This window comes from Podarcis melisellensis, assembly GCF_964234715.1.
Source record: "Podarcis melisellensis genome assembly, chromosome: 3".
In the NCBI taxonomy this organism is placed as follows: Eukaryota; Metazoa; Chordata; class Lepidosauria; order Squamata; family Lacertidae; genus Podarcis; species Podarcis melisellensis.
This window is the reverse complement of record NC_138530.1, coordinates 94,485,791-94,505,491: the sequence shown is the minus strand read 5'-3', so window position 1 is coordinate 94,505,491 and position 19,701 is coordinate 94,485,791.

Sequence of the window (19,701 nt, the reverse complement as noted above, 5' to 3'; positions counted from 1 at the left end):
AGGCATGCAACTATTCACTCTGGATTGTATAACTATGACTGTTCGGGGGAGGGGGACCTAAAATTTTCAAGCTTGGGACACGGGTGGTGCTGTGGGTTAAACCACAGGCCCTAGGGCTTGCTGATCAGAACGCTGGCAGTTCAAATCCCCACGACGGGGTGAGCTCCCGTTGCTCAGTCCCAGCTCCTGCCAACCTAGCAGTTTGAAAGCACGTCAAAGTGCAAGTAGATAAATAGGTACCGCTCTGGTGGGAAGGTAAATGGTGTGAACTGCTCAGGTTCACCAGAAGCAGTTTAGTCATGCTGGCCACATAACCCAGAAGCTGTATGCCAGCTCCCTTGGCCAATAAAGTGAGATGAGCACTGCAACCCCAGAGTCGTCTGCGACTACACCTAATGGTCAGGGGTCCCTTTACTTTTACCTATACTTACTAAATTTTGGGAGAAAGTGGTGGTTCCAAGAACTCACTCTGTGCCCCCTCTCTTTCCCTCCCTCACACCATGGGGGGAGAGAATAATAATGCTAATGCTAACTTACCTTGCTGTAAGGATTACACCTAGAATGATGATGGATGTGAAGAGCTTTGAATACTTGAAAGCACAATGCAAATGTTAAGTGTCATTATCATCAAACATCAGTCAACCAAGATGCCTTTCAATGGCGGCAGTTCACACTTCCAGTAAAGAGTCAACAACAAGCGACCTACATTATAGATATGAATAAGAGCAATGGCTGAATTCCAACAAGATCTCTATTTTTAGTAAGCCAGCAAACCAATAATCAGTGAATCACACTAAGGATGTAGTTCAGGGTCAGGTTTTTCTTCACAGGTGTACTGTTTATTGGACCAATTTCCCCACCCTGAGGGGTGGTATTTTAAAATACTAGTGTGCATGTATGATGTGAGATGATAGACAGACAGATACTGTATCTATAAAATATGTATGTGGCACATTCACATGTAAAACAAGTAAAAGAAAAAGAAAACAGTGGAAACTGTAAATCTGGATTAAACTGAGAAAAATATGGATGACATGTTGATGACGACTTTATTACATTTATTGTCCACCTTTCCTCCTAAGAGCTCAAGATGGCAGTTCTTGCCCCTCCCCCCTTCAATCCCGACAACAACCTTTTTGTGGGACTAGGAGGGCTAAGAAGCAGTGACTAGCCAAAGGCCACCCAGTGGCTGAATGGGGATTGGAACTCTGGTCTCCTGGGCCCTGGACCTCACTCTGACAACTACACACTACGCCACACTGCCCAGTGGAGAAGCATGTGCACATAAGCAGCCAGTCCTGGTGGTATTGCAATTAAACTGCTAGTACATTTGCAAATGGGACGTGGGTGGCGCTGTGGGTTAAACCACAAAGCCTAGGACTTGCCGATCAGAAGGTCGGCGGTTTGAATCCCCACAACAGGGTGAGCTCCCATTGCTCGGTCCCTGCTCCTGCCAACCTAGCAGTTCGAAAGCACGTCAAAGTGCAAGTAGATCAATAGGTACCGCTCCGGCGGGAAGGTAAATGGTGTTTCCGTGCACTGCTCTGGTTCGCCAGAAGTGGCTTAGTCATGCTGGTCACATGACCCGGAAGCTGTACGCCGGCTCCCTCGGCCAATAAAGGGAGATGAGCGCTGCAACCCCAGAGTCGGCCACGACTGGACCTAATGATCAGGGGTCCCTTTACCTTACATTTGCAAAGCTTAGCAGGATCTGGTATGGTTTCAGATTGGATGGGGAACTGTGTGTTGAGATTTCTGCATTGCAGAGGATTGGACTTGATGACCCCCAGGGACACTCATGTTCCCTTCCAGCTCTACAATTCTACAGTGGCGTAGCGTGGGTTGTCAGCACCCGGGGCAAGCCAAGTAATTTGTGCCCCCTAACCCGTGGATTTGCACCCCCTAACCCTAACCCTAACCCCCAGATGTTGCGCCCGGTGCGGCCGGCCCCCCTGCACCCCCCACGCTACACCACTGCAATTATATGATATTTTTTTAGCACTGAGTTCCCAAAAAGTTGCCATGTGGGAACAGCACCCATCCTGCCTGATGAAGAGCCCAGTTTTGTGACAATTAAATTGGTCCCAAAAACATTGTCCAGCTGCAGAATTACTCCTGTGTGTTAAGTGTGACTTACATGGAAGAAGTCAGACTGTAATCAGGGTCAGACTGTCATCCTGCACACACTTGCTTTGGAAATAGATTTCACCAATGATGGGGCTTCCTAGTAAACATGGACAGGGTTAGATATGCATGCGGTTAGAATGAGCCCTACAGATTGTTTATTTATGTATTTATTATATTATTGGTTTATTTTTTCCCCTGTTAGGCATTTTGTGTTTTTTATATTGTGTTTTTATGAGACCTTCAGGTATAGGGCAGTATATGATGATGATGATGATGATGATGATGATGATGATAAAAAATCAATCCTACCTTTTCTCCAGTGCACTCAAAGTGGCATACAGAATTCTCTTCCTCCCTACCTTTGAGGCAGGTTAGGCTGAGAGAATAATAATAATAATAATAATAATAATAATAATAATAATAATAATAATAATAATAATATATTGTTTGTACCCCGCCCACCTGGCTGGGTTTCCCCAGCCACTCTGGGCGGCTTTCAACAAAGACCAAAAAAAACACTAAATTGTCACACATTAAAAACTTACCTGAACAGGGCTGCCTTAAGATGTCTTCCGAATGTCAGGTAGTTGTTTATCTCTTTGACTTCTGATGGGAGGGTGTTCCACAGGGCGGGCGCCACTACCGAAAAGGCCCTCTGCCTGGTTCCCTGTAGCTTTGCTTCTCGCAATGAGGGAACCGCCAGAAGGCCCTCGGCACTGGACCTCAGCATCCGGGCAGAACGATGGGGGTGGAGACGCTCCTTCAGGGCTTTAAAGGTCAACACCAACACTTTGAATTGTGCTCGGAAACGTACTGGGAGCCAATGTAGGTCTTTCAAGACTGGTGTTATGTGGTCTCGGCGGCCACCTCCAGTCACCAGTCTAACTGCCGCATTCTGGATTAGTTGTAGTTTCCGGGTCACCTTCAAAGGTAGCCCCATGTAGAGTGCATTGCAGTAGTCCAAGCGGGAGATAACTAGAGCATGTACCACTCTGGCGAGACAGTCTGCAGGCAGGTAGGGCCTCAGCCTGTGTACCAGGTGGAGCTGGTAGACAACTGCCCTGGATACAGAATTGACCTGCAGGACAGCTGTGAGTTCAGAATGACTCCCAGGCTGTGCACCTGGTCCTTCAGGGGCTCAGTTACCCCATTCAGGATCAGGGAGTCCTCCACACCAGCCCGCCCCCTGTCCCCCCAAAACAGTACTTTTGTCTTGTCAGGATTCAACCTGTAACTGGCATAGGGTCAGCCAGTGAGTTTCATGGCTGAGCAAAGATTTGAACCCTGGTCTCCCGCATCCTGTTCCAACCCTCTAACCACTACACCACACGGGCTCTCTCTCCACCCTCTTTGAACAGCACTTCCTGTCTCTTCCTCCCGCTTTCACACACACACACACACACACACACACACACACACATGTTAAGAACTGCCTATGCCACTCTCCACAGTTTCAAAGCAGTTAGTCATGTTCACAGCAGCTGCCCATTCTAGAGAAAGAAGTTGTGCGGTGCAATCTAATACAGGACAACTCAGAAGCAAGCCAAGCTAAGTTTATTTCTGTATCTGAAAATTTATAATCTGGTCTTTCATAAAATATAAGAAGGTGGCTGACAGCCGTGGAGACTGTATAGGTTTGTAAGCCTCCTTGCACCCTTACCAGAGAGTAGACCCCAACTGGGGAGTAAGGCCTGATTTCCAAGTAAACCTGCATCAGAGTCAGGCTGTAGCTCCCCTTCAGACTCAGGCACCTCTCTAGTCCAGTGGTCCTTGCTTATCTCTCAAGAGGTATGTATTTAGTTCCTCTTGTTGACTGAAGTCATTGTTGCACAAAGGAATTCCGAAACACCAAATGGCTGCATTAAGTGGGTGTCAGTGGTGGCTGCTGATTGGGAGATGGGCAGTCACTTTAAGGGGGGGGGGCAGGTAGGCAAGAGGTGAATGGGTAGTGAGACTGGTTGACAGAGTTTTCTTTTAAAGCCCCCAACTTTAAGCTTTATCTCCAGGCCCTCAGCTAATTTACCTCTCACCACCTGCTCTTCCACCCCAAGTGCCTTCTTATCTTAGGTAATCAGGATGCAGGAATTCCCCTCTCTATCCCTCTTTACAGTCCCCCCTCTCTCTCAGCTTGCTAGTTGAAATACATACTTGCTAGATAAAAGGAGCTGCTGCCATCCCAGATTCAGGAAGTCAGCTTCAGGTCGGAAGCAAATATTCCAGTTACTTAACAGCCCATATAGATGAACTCAATTACATCCTTCATCTCTCAAGATATGAATTAAAGAAGGCTTGGCTTTGATCTGGAATTAAGCAAACCTTACTTTTAAATCAGCCTACCATGGGGTTTTATTAGGAGTCGTAATTAGAGGTTAACATAGCCAGGAATACGGCACTGGGAAGCTTTAAAATGCTGCGTCGGGTTGGGTTGGGACACAAGTTCTGCAATGCACACGCATACTTGACATTGAATTAAAGGGCAGCTTCAGATCCACAAGGCACAGGAAGGATATGCCGGAAGTATATTTTCTCTCTCTCTCTCTTTTTAAAGGTTTTATGGGAGAAAATGTTACACACCTTCATTCTCCATTGAGTTAACTGCAGCCTATTTAGTTTAATGGGTCCTAAAAACAAATTAGAATAAAAAGTTACAGGGAGATGGTTGCATACCAAAAATCTTAAAACAGATGTGCATTCTTAAAAAACACACAAAAACAATCCAGAAATCCAAGTAGGCATCAGCAGACCTTTTTAGTATAAACGCTCTTCATATGTTGCCATGCAGAATGTAACGTCTGTATAACAACTTCTCAAATGTCCAGATTTCCCCTTACTCTCATACTGCAGAACAGATGTTGTCCTGCTTTTTATTACTTTAATTTATGAACCTTGCATATGCTGGGTTTTGAAACCAAAGCTATGGAGAGTTTCACTTTGACTTGGGAGTCTTTCTAATATAACCTTACAGTGGTTCCCTCCGTCCTGACTTTTGCTGCATAGATCATTACGGGGGCTATTTTCTCCCCTCCCTGCTGCTATAAATATCGTATTTCTTACTAATAGGTTAAAATACAGATGATCCAAAAGAGCCCCGCTTTGGAAAGGGCCAACTTTAGAGATCCGAAAAGGCACAGTTGCAGGAATATATGAAACCCATAGAAAGAATGGTGTGTGTGTGGGGGGGGGGTCTTGTTCAAATGATCTAATGAAACAAAATGCAATTAAAACTAACAAGGCAACAAAGTACCCCCTCATGGGGTTCATAAACACGCCTGTGGGAGCTCTGAATTAAGGATAAGAGACCAACGTGCCTCTAATTGTGTCTTGTTTAACTTGACCATTTAAACAGCCATTCCCCCCCCCCCTTCTTCCAGAGCGAATTAGTCCAGGGCCCAGCTCCTGTTTAACTTAACAGAGACACACAGATACTGCTTCAGTCACAGAGAGTTTTTGGAGAATAAGGCAAGATATGCGAATCAATCGGCAGGTTTGCAGTGCTTTCCATTTATGCCTTTAAATTTTGCAAGCCAAATTCTTTTGCACTCGATGCTGGAAAGACCTCGTACGTCGCTTCAGGTGGCGTAATTTAAATCAACAACTCCAAAGGAAAAAGCAAGGTACATTGTGCGCCCAAACCTGCTTCTGAGTACAACATGCGCTCACTTTATGAATGGAACATATATCCGCATACCCTTCGTCCCCAGATGTTATTCAGTGCGAGCGAAGTGATGAATATGCACATTAACGAAGATCATTCTGCATTAGCCTTCGCTTTTTCACAGTGGCGATTTTTTCTTTCAAGGAGAAAGCACTCTACACTGATGGATGTAAAGTTTGTCCCATTTTATAGGGCGGATAGGTTTGGTGGAGAGCAACTAGCCGAAGGTTGCCCAGTTAAGTTTTTTCACTGAGTGGCACCTCAAAATCTGATCTCTTCACTCTAAGTCGTACACGGCATCTGCCACACCTCATGAACGGAAAATTGGATCTGGTTCAGGAAGTCTTGGGTCCAGGTCAAAGTGTTACTATTAGTATACAGTGGTACCTCGGGTTACATACGCTTCAGGTTACATACGCTTCAGGTTACAGACTCTGCTAACCCAGAAATAGTGCTTCAGGTTAAGAAATTTGCTTCAGGGTGAGAACAGAAATCATGTTTTGGCGGCGCGGCAGCAGCAGGAGGCCCCATTAGCTAAAGTGGTGCTTCAGGTTAAGAACAGTTTCAGGTTAAATACGGACCTCCAGAACAAATTAAGTACTTAACCTGAGGGTGGTACCTCAGGTTTACGAACTTAATCCATTCTGGAAGTCCGTTCGTAAACCAAAACCGTTCTTAAACCGAGGCGTGCTCTCTAATGAGGCCTCCCACCACCAGTGCCCTTCCACCATTCAGATTCCGTTCTTAGACCGAGGTAAAGTTCTCAAACCGGAACACGACTTCCGATTTTGCGGAGTTCGTAAACCAAATCGTTCTTAAACAGGACTGTTCTTAAACCGAGGTACCACTGTATAAAACAACTTGGGACCAGTTTACCTGCGAGATAACCCCATATATGCCCACTCAACTGTTTCAAACAGTTGGACTGGCACTGTTACAAAGGCCATGTAATACCCATTCTGCATTTGTAAGAACTCAGTCTTTTAGTTGGCAGCAGCTGCTCTCTGGAACTCCCCACTTATTGACAACAGGCCTGCCCCTTCACTGTGCTAATTTCTGCCCCTGCTAAAAACATTTGTTTAGAAAGTTGATATAAATTTTGATTTGTTTTTAGTTTATTGCTATTTTCTTTTGTAAGTCTTAAATTATTGTTATTATATATATACATTGTTACATACAACCTGGATAGCTCAGTTGGTTAGAGCTTGGTGCTGATAACACCAAGGTTGTAGGTTTGATCCCCTTATGGGACAACCACATATTCCTGCCTTGCAGGGGGTTGGACTAGATGATCCTTAGGTTCCCTTCCAACTTTGCAATTCTATAATTCTCACTCTCCTTATTGATATATTTATTGTTTTATCTTTCTCGCAAATCACTTTGAGGGTGTGTGTTGTTTTCCTTTCCCTTTTTACAATCAAACCGCACATACATTATAAATTCTCCTTGTGCCAGGGACTCGCTGTGTGGCCTTGGTCAAGCCTCTCTCTCTCTCAGCTCCCCATGCCCCATCTGTAAAATGGGAACAACAAAGACCTACGTCACACAGCTTTTACGAGGGTGGTCACAATAAAGGCTGCAAAGCGCAGCGCGACATTAAAAGTCCCACATAAATGATATGTAGTAGCAATGACTAACAAAGCATCTTTGAATGCAAACATGTGTGTACCAATGTCATTGTCGTGGCTTTTATGCGCACAGTGTTTGGAGAAACAGCCACATGTTTGTGTCAGCGCCTTGGCCATATGTCTATGGCAAAGAAAATCGAAAAATATTGCACCCCAGATGTTGCACCCAGCACATTAAGTAGCATATCTATTTGAAAGACCTCTTCTCCTCCCTGTCAAAAGGTCGACCACTGTTGCTATTCATGTGGACCCTTGGAGGCAGACTCCTTTTCAGCAGATGGGCGCAATCAATGGCAGAAAGGGTCTATCCCACCACCTGTATGTTTATGTGCATAACTAAACTCTGAAATTTGCTCCCACACAAGCCAGTGATGGCCACCAAGCTCAGATGGCTTTGAAAGAGGATGCAACCAATTCATGGAGGATGAGAACTTCAGTGGCCACCAGCCATGATGATGATGATGATATTTATTTATTTGTACCCTGCCCATCTGGCTGGGTTTCTCCAGCCACTCTGGGCGGCTCCCAACAGAATATTAAAAACACAATCAAACATTAAAAGCGTCACCAAACAGGGCGGGTGCCACTACTGAGTAGGCCCTCTGTCTGGTTCCCTGTAACTTCGTTTCTCACAATGAGGGAACCACCAGAAGGCCCTCGACGCTGGACCTCAGCATCCGGGCAGAACAATGGGGGTGGAGACGCTCCTTCAGGTATACTGCGCCAAGGCCAGAAGGATGCTTATCAGCAATATTGTGCATTATTTTATTGCATTTTAATAAAATCCAGTATAATATACTATAATTCAATTTATATACTGCTCTTTATCATAAGATCCCAGTGCGTTGTACAACATTTAAAAACACATTACGAAGCATCAACAACCAAAGCATAATAATAAAAAAACCATAACGACAGACCACCTAATCATAAATTAATCATTGTTAACTGGATAGCTCAGTTGACCAGAGCATGGTGCTGATGAAACCAAGGTTGCAGGTTCGATCCCCATATGGGACAGCTGCAGGTTCCTGCCTTGCGGGGGGTCAGGCTAGATGACTATCGGGGTCCCTTCCCACCCTACACTGATAATAACAGTCCACTTCCGCACACTTTCACAGGCCATGGATTATTTAATAGCCAGAGTTATGTTTTTGTTTTGCAGCTACAGACATGTAATGATGGCGCCAGGCGGGCCTCTCTGGGGAGAGCATTTCACAATTGGGGAGCCACCACAGAGAGGCCCACTCTCTTGTTGCCACCCTCTGAACCTCTCTGGGATGGGGGACATAGAGAAGGGCCTCAGATGACAGGCACAAGGTCCAGGTCAGTTCATAGGGGGAGAGCCAGTCCTTAAGGTATTGAGGTCCTGTGATGAATTCCTGGGGCTGACAGCAGTGACTCAATCATCAGAAACTATATTTGAGATTAGAAATACAGTGCTACTTGGGTTAAGAACTTAATTCGTTCTGGAGGTTAGTTCTTAACCTGAAGCAAAGTTCTTACTATTTCTGGATTAGTGTAGTCTGTAACCTGAAGTGTCTGTAACCCGAGGTACCACTTTACTAAAAAAAGGGGTAAGGTATCAGACCCCCAAACTTAGCAACATCTTCCTTTGTCCGGCGGGAAGTCTGTTCACAGTGCGTAGGTTATGATTACACTTCCTTCCTCTCATTGGGTTGATGATCAGCAGAAAAGAACCAGCTTTAATTCCAGTACAATGATGACTGCTAGAGAGGAGACTTTGACAGGAGTGCCAGCTTGGTCCCACGACTGTGAGTGCCTGGGGCCATGGTGCTATGCAGCGTGCATGGCCCTGGTGCTGAAATTTGTGGGTGCCCCACCCCTTCTTGGGGAATTGTGTGGGTGCTCGGGCACTTAGGGGCCCCAGGTAGCCAGCACCTATGTGAAGAGATATGTTGAATTCACAGGAGCCATCCTCTTTGAGAACATAAGAAGAGCTGTGCTAGATCAGACCAAGAACCCATCTAATCCAGCATCTTGTTTTCACAGTGGCCAACCAGATGCCTCTGAGAAGCCTGCACATACAACCCAAGAGCAATAGCACTCTTCCCACTTGGGATTTCAAGAAACCAGCATTCACAGGGATATTGCCTGTGACAGTGGAAGTAGATCATAACCAATACATTTCTGAGCACAATTCAAAGTGTTGGTGCTGACATTTAAAGCCCTAAATGGCCTCGGCCCAGTATACCTGAAGGAACGTCTCCACCCCCATTGTTCTGCCCAGACACTGAGGTCCAGCTCCACAGACCTTCTGGCGGTTTCCTCACTGCAAGAAGTGAGGTTACAGGGAACCAGGCAGAGGGCCTTCTCGGTAGTGGCACCCTCCCTGTGGAACGCCGTCCCATCAGATGTCAAGGAAATAAGCAACTATCTGACTTTTAGAAGACATCTGAATCCAGGGAAGCTTTTAATGTTTAATAGATTATTGTATTTTAATATTCTGTTGGAAGCCGCCTAGAGTGGCTGGGGAAACCCAGCCAGATGGGTGGGGTATAAATAATAAATTATTACTACTACTACTACTACTACTACTACTACTACTACTACTACTATGCAGGCTTTTGGAAGCCACAGCCATTTCTGTCTTTCCCCTGCAAGAGCATTAGCCGTAGGAAGCCTACCTCCAGAGTTGTACTAGGGACCCAAACAGACATTACAGCAACACAGCACCTGTGCCCACAATGCAAATGGGGTGCTGAAATCCTATAACGCATAAGGTGCCCTCCAGATCTTTTCCAGGACAATTCACATTGCCCCACCAGCAGGTCACCTGGTCAGTCACTATGGTGAGATGGATTGTATTTCTATTCAAATGATGGGAATTATTCATAAATTTGCATCCATACATATAAATCAGGGTATTGTGATTTGTATGCAAAGCTTTGTTCCCTCTTGTCCTCTGTTTTGATGGATGCTCGAAGGCATTTCCTCATTTTTCGAGGGAGGTGGCATGCATAAGTGGCCGCCCTAGACATACCCCCCAAAAAACTCCTTAATACTCTGCCTGTGAATTTCTTCTAAAAATTAATCTTCTAAACAATGCACCATTTATGGAGTCTCATCAAGGAATGGGGACTTTAAAAAACCAGAAACAACTGAGGTCTTTCAAACAACAGACTTTTTTTAAAACACACACACACAGCATAGTTACTCTCTGTTTGCCAGCTGGTCTGAAACTAGATTCCCTTAGAGAGATCAGCAGGAGAAAACAAACTTCAAACAGACTTCACACGCCATCCCTTAGTGACAGGGGCTTCACAAGGGTTGTGCGACATGCAATGGTAACTTTAAAAAATGGGAGAGAGAAGAAAAGAAAAAGCTGGATGCTTCTAAACAAATGTCACAAATTCTTCCAGCAACGCAGTTTTCAAAGTCCTGCGCCAGACGAGCAAACGCCACCAAACAAATGACTGTGAGTTTCAGAGAGAGACGAATGTCAGGTAGACAGGAGGAGGGACCCAGAGGTAGCGAGTCTCTTGGTGCACACGGAAAAGAAGCCACGGAATGTTCAGAATGACTCAGAATCCGAGTGCAGAAATGCGGCTCCACCGTGGAAACCTGAACATAAATAGCCGAAAATCTGGATGAGAGCTCTGAGCTGTTTATAAGAGCTTGCAGTTAAAGTATAATCATTCTATAGTCCCCAAGCCCTTTGATTTCAACGTGACTCACCGGCAGTGAGGTTTAAGGCTGATGCACATTTAGAAATTATCGCTGCGATCTAAATAGAAATGCAATACAACTCATCATAGTGGAGAAGGTAGTGATCTGAGTGCCCGCTCACTCCATTACACAAGCAGTAACTGATGGAATGGCACCTATAAGGCCCCTACTCTCGCTCCTTCTTCGCTTCTTATGGATCTCTATGTTTAAACTGGACATGGGGCAGGCTGCCCCCAATGTCCGGCAGGGGGACATGTAGCCAGAAGGATGGCAATAGGAACAATGCAGGCGCTAAAGCAGAGCTTTCCAAAATGTGCGTCGCAACATGTTAGTGTGTCGGCTGCAGTGTGTAGGTGTGTCGCGCCGATGCTCTGGAAAGTGGTGACTTTAACTTCTGGTTAGGCTAGCGAAATTGAATTACTTTGTTGTGAAATGAAGCATTACTAAAAAGGTGTGTGGCCAACATGGAAAGCTCTGCGCTAAAGGAAAAAAGGCCAAAGCCAGCTAGAAAAAGATATTGAGGTCTCATGGAATCCAGCAACCTACTCTGCTGCAGAACGTATTTCCATAGATAGTTCTGCTATTTGGTGGACATCTTGCTAGTTGTTACTGTTACAAAGCACCAGAAATTCAGCCACATGCTAGGGTAACATGATAGCATTTTTGTTTTTGTTTGTTTAAAATGCAAAGAGGACTAGAACTAGAGAGGGATGGATCAACCAGTTTTCATTCTATTTCAATTTTGCATGCATTCAGTCATTATGTTTGATCCCAGTCGTCAGAAACCAGGATGACTTCTGGGACTGTCCCTGGAAAATAGGGACGCTTGGAGAGTCTGCAACCCACACTTTAGACCAGCCATCCCCAAAATTGGTCCTTCATATGTTTTGGGACTACAACTCCCATCATCCCTGACCACTGATCATGTTAACTAGGGATGATGGGAGTTGTAGTTCCAAAACATCTGGAGGGCCGAGTTTGGGGATGCCTGCTTTAGATCAGGGGTCAGCAAACTTTTTCAGCAGGGGGCCAGTCCACTGTCCCTCTGACCTTGTGGGGGGCCAGACTAAATTTTTTTTGGGGGGGGGAATGAACGAATGCCCCACAAATAACCCAGAGATCCATTTTAAATAAAAGCACACATTCTCCTCATGTAAAAACATGCTGATTCCTGGACCGTCCGCGGGCTGGATTTAGAAGGCGATTGGGCCGAATCTAGCCCCCGGGCCTTAGTTTGCCTACCCACGCTTTAGACTCTGTGTAATGTGTTGCCTGTGGAACAGCCCAGAACACAGTTTGGAAACTGAACTGAGTACAGAATACAGCCGCTAGGATGTTAACTTTGGCTGCATGGGGGAATCGTATCCTGCCAGTATTGGAACAGCTGCATTGGCTCCTGGTCCATTTCCAAGCTCCATTAGAAGGGCTGGTGCTGACTTTTCATGTGACTTAGGGTTGGGCTCAAGTGCTTGTCATCTAATAGCAGCTTTGGGGTCGGACGGCAGCTTCTGGAGGAAGGGGTGGCAATTTTTCAGTAGGAACGCAGCATGAGAAGGAAATGTTTCCTTGCCATATGGGGTGGTACCCATGCAGTTTGGACAAGCACTGAATTGAAAGATGCACTCAACATGATGCTGCCTGACCCTTACATTAATTGGCAAGCTGGCTTTAGCAAAGCATTTTTTTTTTAACGAATAAATTATCCCTGGCCTTTAAACAGGCATTTAAAAAATATATCCTTTCCCCCCCTTGTCCTGCCTTCATCCAACCTGCCTCCAGTTCTCGCACTTCCAAGCCTTGCTTCCAAGGGCTTCTTGCATATTTGCCAGGTTAGTTTTCATTGCAAATACGGGTTGTGTGTGGGGGGGGGGATGGGGCTTTAAGCTGCCCCTAAAAGTAAAGTTAAAGCTGAGTTCAAAGCAATCCAGCTGCTTCCTGAAGCTGGTGAGCAGAGAGGCTGGACAGGGAGGAGAAGCCGTGGTTTCTCTTTGAAGTTGGGCTGTCGAAGTCTTGCTGCAAGATGGATGCTGATTGTTTCATATTACGGTGTCATTAAACTTAAAAGAAACCTACACGCACGCACACACACACACACACACACACACAACATGTATGGAGGAGCCTGTCAAATTAAAGCTGATTTGAAAATCCCAAGCCTCTTTTGTTTTTGTTTTCTCTCAAATGGAAATACTCTCTGTCAGGAAAGGGTATCTGGGAGGGCAAGGGTGAAAGGGAAGCTTCTAGTTGAAAAGGTTGGGACCAAATGAAGCAAAAACTTATTTTTTTTATTATGTATTTTGTGTTTTTATATTGCGATTTTATGTCGTAACTGCACTGAGACCTGCGGATATAGGGTGCGGTAGGAATTTAAGAAATAATAACAAATGATAACAAAAACATAGGAGCAGCGGCTGAAAATTTATCAGCCTCGATTGAATGGAGATGGTCTCTTCCAACTCTATGATTCTATGATTCTATGAGATGGGTTTGGGACATTGGTTTCTTTCCCTTCCTCTGTAGATTTCAGTTCTAGATTGTAAACTCCTTGGAGCGGTGAGCTGCCCCCTTGTATCTTGCAAATTGCCATCTATGCTGGCAGCACTATATAAAACCACTATGAAAAAACCTGCCTCATAAAAAGAAAGTGATGTGCGAGGATATGCTCACATTATCACTTGCTTCGCATCCAGTCAGTGGAGGAGCTTCATGCTCCAGCACTGGGGGGCAGAGAGCAGGTGGAGGCGGGGCTGGGGTGCGTCCTAGTGGTGTGACACGCCGCCTGCAGGGGTGGGACAGCCACGATGGCACCCCGCCGGGATTGCACTGCCGGGGGCGGTGCGCTCCCCCTGCACTCCTCTTCTTCTGCCAGTGCATTCAGTGTGCTCCCATTGCTAGTTTTTAAGCCACATAAACATGGCATTAGCCACAACCCACATCGACCCTGTGGTTTCTTGACAAATACTTCTTTTGGGTGTGTTTCCCCCTTCAAACATATGCCACATTCATTTCCTACTTATGAATGGTGTGTACACAGCCGTCGCACATGCTCAGATGAGCACGCATGCGTGGAAGACATCTTCATGAACAGGAAATCCTAGGGGACTGCAGTGAAACTGAAAAGGTTGTGTATGTCAGGTGAAGACATCCCCACCCCCTCTTTGATGTCTCCAAGGCCATGCAAATGGGGCTTGAAATGACCTTTATGAGAGCTTATCCACACTTAACTTTCCTCTGCACTTTCTAGCCTGGGAGGAAGGCAAATGGTCACTGCAATATAACTGAGTCTACAGTATATATTCTGTGTCTGACTGGTGGGTGTGAACCAGCCAAATACAGCATTCTACATTGATTTCAGAGGGAGCATTAAACCTGTCCTGATCATCCTCCCACCGATATCAGTACAATTTAAAAAATTTAACACACATACAGTGTCTGTTACTGCAGCTCTAGGACATATGCTTAGTATTGGGGCTGCTTTTTTATTATTCCTGCTATTACTGAAGACAGTGAGAATAGAATAGAAGAGTGCTTTCCCAAAGGCATATAAGCAAAGATAAAATCGAAATTGAAGTGAAAGTAGTTGAAAGATCCGTATAGTTGAGATGGATCTGAAAGTTTTAAATCTGCTATGGTGACTCCCATCCATTTCCCAGCTGTTCTTCCTAACTCCCTAATTTTTGCAAGGATGTTGGCTGGTGTTGTATTGATGCCTCCCTGATCACAGGAACTTCAGTGCACACACCCTGCCCAATTTATTTCAATGCAATAGCACCTGTGCAGTCCTTTTGAGCACTTTTCCCTCCCTCTGATTGGAGATTCATAGAATTGTAGAGTTGGAAGGGACCCAAGGGCCATCTAGTCCAACCCCCTGGAATGCAGGAATCTCAGCTAAAGCATCCATGACAGACTGCCATCCAACCTCTGCTTAAAAATCTCCAAGGAAGGAGAGTCCACCACCTCTTGTGGGAAGCTGTTCCACTACTGAACAGCTCTTACCGTCAGAGCGTTCTTCCTGGCATTTAGTCGGAATCTCCTTCTTGTAACTTGAAGCCATTGGTTTGAGTCCTACCCTCAAGGGCGGGACAAAACAAGCATGTTCCCTCCTCCATGTGACAGCCCTTAAGATATTTGAAGATGGCTATCATGCAAGAAGATCAAACCTATCCATTCTGAAGGAAATCAGCCCTGAGTGCTCACTGGAAGGACAGATCCTGAAGCTAAGGCTCCAATACTTTGGCCACCTCATGAGAAGAAAAGACCCTGATGTTGGGAAAGATTGAGGGCACAAGGAGAAAGGGACGTCAGAGGACCAGATGGTTGGACAGTGTTCTCGAAGCTACGAACATGAGTTTAACCAAACGGTGGGAGGCAGTGGGAGACAGGAGTGCCTGGCATGCTCTGGTCCATGGGATCATGAAGAGTAGGACACAACTAAACGACTAAACAACAACAAATCATATCTCCTCTCAGTCTCCTCTTGTCCTGGCTAAACATACCCAGCTCCTTCAAGCACTCCACATAATGCTTAGTTTCCAGACCCTCGATCATCTTGGTTGCCTTCCTCTGCACACGTTCCAGCTTGTCAACATCCTTCTTAAATTGCGGTGCCTAGAACTGGACACAGTACTCCAGGTGTGGTCTGACCAAGGCAGAATAAAGTGGGACTATTCCTTCCCTTGATCTGGACACCATACTTCTGTTGAGGCAGCCTAGAATAGCATTATAGAGAAACATGAGCAAAAGTTGTATATCAGGCATAGGCAAACTCTGGCCCTCCAGATGTTTGGGACTACAAATCCCATCATCCCTAGCTAACAGGACCAGTGGTCAGGGATGATGGGAAGTGTAGTCCCAAACATTTGGAGGGCTGGAGTTTGCCTATGCCTGTGGTATATGCTTCAGGGAGTAAGTGAATGTCTAGATATGGGGACATATGTTTATAGGTTAGCTGAAAGCAGTCAGCCATGCTAGCTGTGTCCAAAAGTATGCAATTCAATTGGCAAGTGTGGAGTCATTTCCAGACTAGCAGTACTTTTTGTAGGTTGAATTCAAGCACATACCAGGAATGGAGGTTTGCACATTTAAAGTGGATTAAAGTGCTCGGTCACCCTAGTGCAACAAATTCAATGGAACAAAAAGATGTTTTGCAGTTAGGAAAGTGATGGAGAAAAATGCACTGAAAAGTGTGGGGTGAGCAAATGATTAATGGGAAGATTTGCACAGGCAAATGAGAATGAATCCATATTGTCATATAACCTCTCCCAAAACAGATCAGAACAGATACAGACTATACATACATCACCTAACCTTTGTGTAAAAATTGTGCAAGCAAATGCTCAATCAACATGTGATCTGGAAGAGCCCACAAAGGAAACGGAAGTTACAATATGTAACAATCAGTCAATCTTGTAATGTCTACATTGTGATAAAGGCAAGATGGAGTGACCGCAAAGGTGGTCTCTTTCCTTTCTCGAAGACAGCATTTAGAGTCATATGGATTCTTCAGGCTACCTTTCTGATTCATAAAGATTATTTGCCATTAAAGGAAATGGATTGAATACCAAATTGGAAACGTATTATGTAACAGCATCCGGCTAGAGAAGAAATTAGATTTATTGACTAAAGAGAGGACTTAATTTTTTTGTTTAATAGTACCTTCCATGGAAATGTGAAGCTGCCTATTGGTTCAGCTGATTGCAATCATGGCCCATTAACAAAGGAATAAAATGGTTTAAGCATACGAACGCATTTGCAAGATATACTGAGCAGCGCTAAAATAAAAGATGTCATAAATTGTACACTGCAGCACTTTGCAAGCACTCATTTGCCTCTCCTGTGAACCTTACAGTATTTTAATTGCCAGAGCTGTTCTGTTATCACAATCTCATTCTTGGAAAGCAAAGGCAAGTTCACCCGTAGGTTATGAACAGAGCTGATAATTTTTCAACACACCGCTGTTATTAGATGAGATAACCTACTACGGCATGACTTCCCACTGAAATGGCCATGTTGCCAAATTAAATTAGCGTATTTTTTCTGGCCTGCCACTTCTTTAGCTCAAGTAAATTTTTTCCCATACTAGACAGAGATAGATACGCATGCAGTAAAGGATTGGAAGGATGAGTAGATATTAAAATTATATATATTTATACAGCATCATCAATGTACACAACATTGTACATTGTACATTTTACAATGGTATAGGCGAAGAAGACAGTTTAGGATCTGCCATGTGGTGTCTTGGCTTAAATGTCAGAGCAGGACCAGACAGACCCAGACTCAGCTTCCCACACAGCCAAGAAACCCACCTTGGTCCAGTCACTGTCTCTCTGTCTAACCTATCTCACCTCCAAGTGTCCCTATTTTCCAGAGATAGTCCTGGATTTACAGAAGCCATCCCAGTTTCTGATTTGATCCTAGAAAGTCCCGCTTTTCCTTAGGATGTCCCTATTTTCATCAGAGAAATGTTGGAGATTATGGTAAAGGTAAAGGGACCCCTGGCCATTAGGTCCAGTTTTGGCCAACTCTGGGGTTGTGGTGCTCATCTCACTTTACTGGCTGAGGGAGCCAGCATACAGCTTCCAGGTCATGTGGCAAATCAGAGCAGCGCACGGAAACACTGTTTACCTTCCCGCCAGAGCGGTACCTATTTATCTACTTGCACTTGGATGTGCTTTCGAACTGCTATTTTCATCGGAGGGTATGGAGTTATGGGACCCCTGAGACAATGATATAAACAAATATACAAACTTTAGAAGACATCTGAAGGCAGCTCTGTATAGGAAAGTTTTTTTTTAATGCTTAATGCTTTAATGTTTTTATATACCGTATTTTTTCATCTATAAGATGCCCCTATTTTGGGAGACTCAAATTTAACAAAATGGGAGGAGATGGCACAGAGTTGTTGAACTTTTTTGGGGGGATTACCCAGGGTTGTTGAGCTTTTTTACGGGGGATTGCCAAAAATCGCTCACCCGCAGGCATTGCAAGATCTCCCTCCTTTCTGTCCAATTGCTGGCAGAAGCTGCCAGTCACCTGCCCAACTGCCAGAGCGTCAGCCAATCAAATCCACCCATTGACGCAGCAACCAATAACACGCACAATAGCTGCTGACAGCCACAGCAGCAACCAATCAAACATCCACCCTATGCACTCTCCATGTATAAGACGACCCCCACTTTTTAGCATGATTTTTAAAGAAAAAAACAAAGTCTTATACACGGAAAAGTACAATATGTTGGAAGCCACCTAGAGTGGCTGGGGCAACCCAGTCATATGGGCGGGGTATAAATATATAAAATTTATTATTATTATGGAACAGGACATCCCTGTTTTCATTGGATAAATGCTGGAGGCTATGTAGGTAAGATTGGGAAGAGCTCTGAACAGACTTTGAAGCCTAGCTGCTTCTCAAAATATTGAGAGAGGGAACCTGAATCACATCCACTCTGGACATAGTGCCGCAAGCTAGTTGGAAGTTGCCCCATGCGTCTGAATTTGGGGCTCAAGTCCACCTCTCTGTCATGGACAGAGAGCCATTCAGTTCCAAGGGATGGGGAAGCTGCAACCGACCGCAGTGTAGGATTCTGTACCATATCAATATCATAGGACATGTGTAGCCCTCAGCTGCTGTCCTTTCTTGGCATTTTGGAGCCTGTGTGAACATGGAGAGCCTAAACACATGTTAAACTGACTGGTTTCCTGTTAACTGATTAGAACAGAAGAGTGGAGTATGAATTTGTGCTGATAAATAACTGAATAAATTCTATGCCACTCTGTGAAAAGAGAATTGGGTAACACCTTTGCCAGCCACCTTAAGCTCCTTGGAGGAAGGTTAGGATACAAATAGGATAAACAAATACTTTGCTCTCTGTGATCCTCATTTGCATCCACAGCAGACTGCATAAATCCCCAAAGTAGTTTTCATAAAATCTATATTGGTTAACAGTTGTCTTGATTTTTTTTTTTAAAGGGAATTGCAATATGTTCTTTCTTTTGAACATGCACAAAGTGGGCTGGGCATTAAGGTGACAAATTATGCTCCACCAGAATAAAACAAGACATAATTGTATAAAATCTGCATGTGCTAATGAATTGGGATGCGGGTGGCACTGTGGTCTAAACCACAGAGCCTTGGGCTTGCCAATCAGAAGGTCAGCAGTTCGAATCCCTGGGATGGGGTGAGCACCCGTTGCTCAGTCCCAGCTCCTGCCAACCTAGCAGTTTGAAAACACACCAGTGCAAGTAGATATATAGGTACCACTGTGGCGGGAAGGTAAACGGCGTTCCTGTGCACTGCTCTGGTTAGCCAGAAGCGGCTTGGTCATGCTGGCCACATGACCCAGAAAAACTGTCTGTGGAAGTGGACAAACGGCGGCTCCCTTAGCTTTTACAGTGAGATGAGCACCGCAACCCCAGAGTTGTCTGTTACTGGACTTAACTGCCAGGGGTCCTTTACCTTTACCTTTAATAAATGTGTATAGGTGCAAATTTAGACATAATTACTATAAACAGTAATGCAGTGCACACCTAAGCATAGCGGGGAAGACTTGGAGCAGGTGACCTGAGTGTTTGCTCAGTCTCCTGTCCAGGTACTGGCTT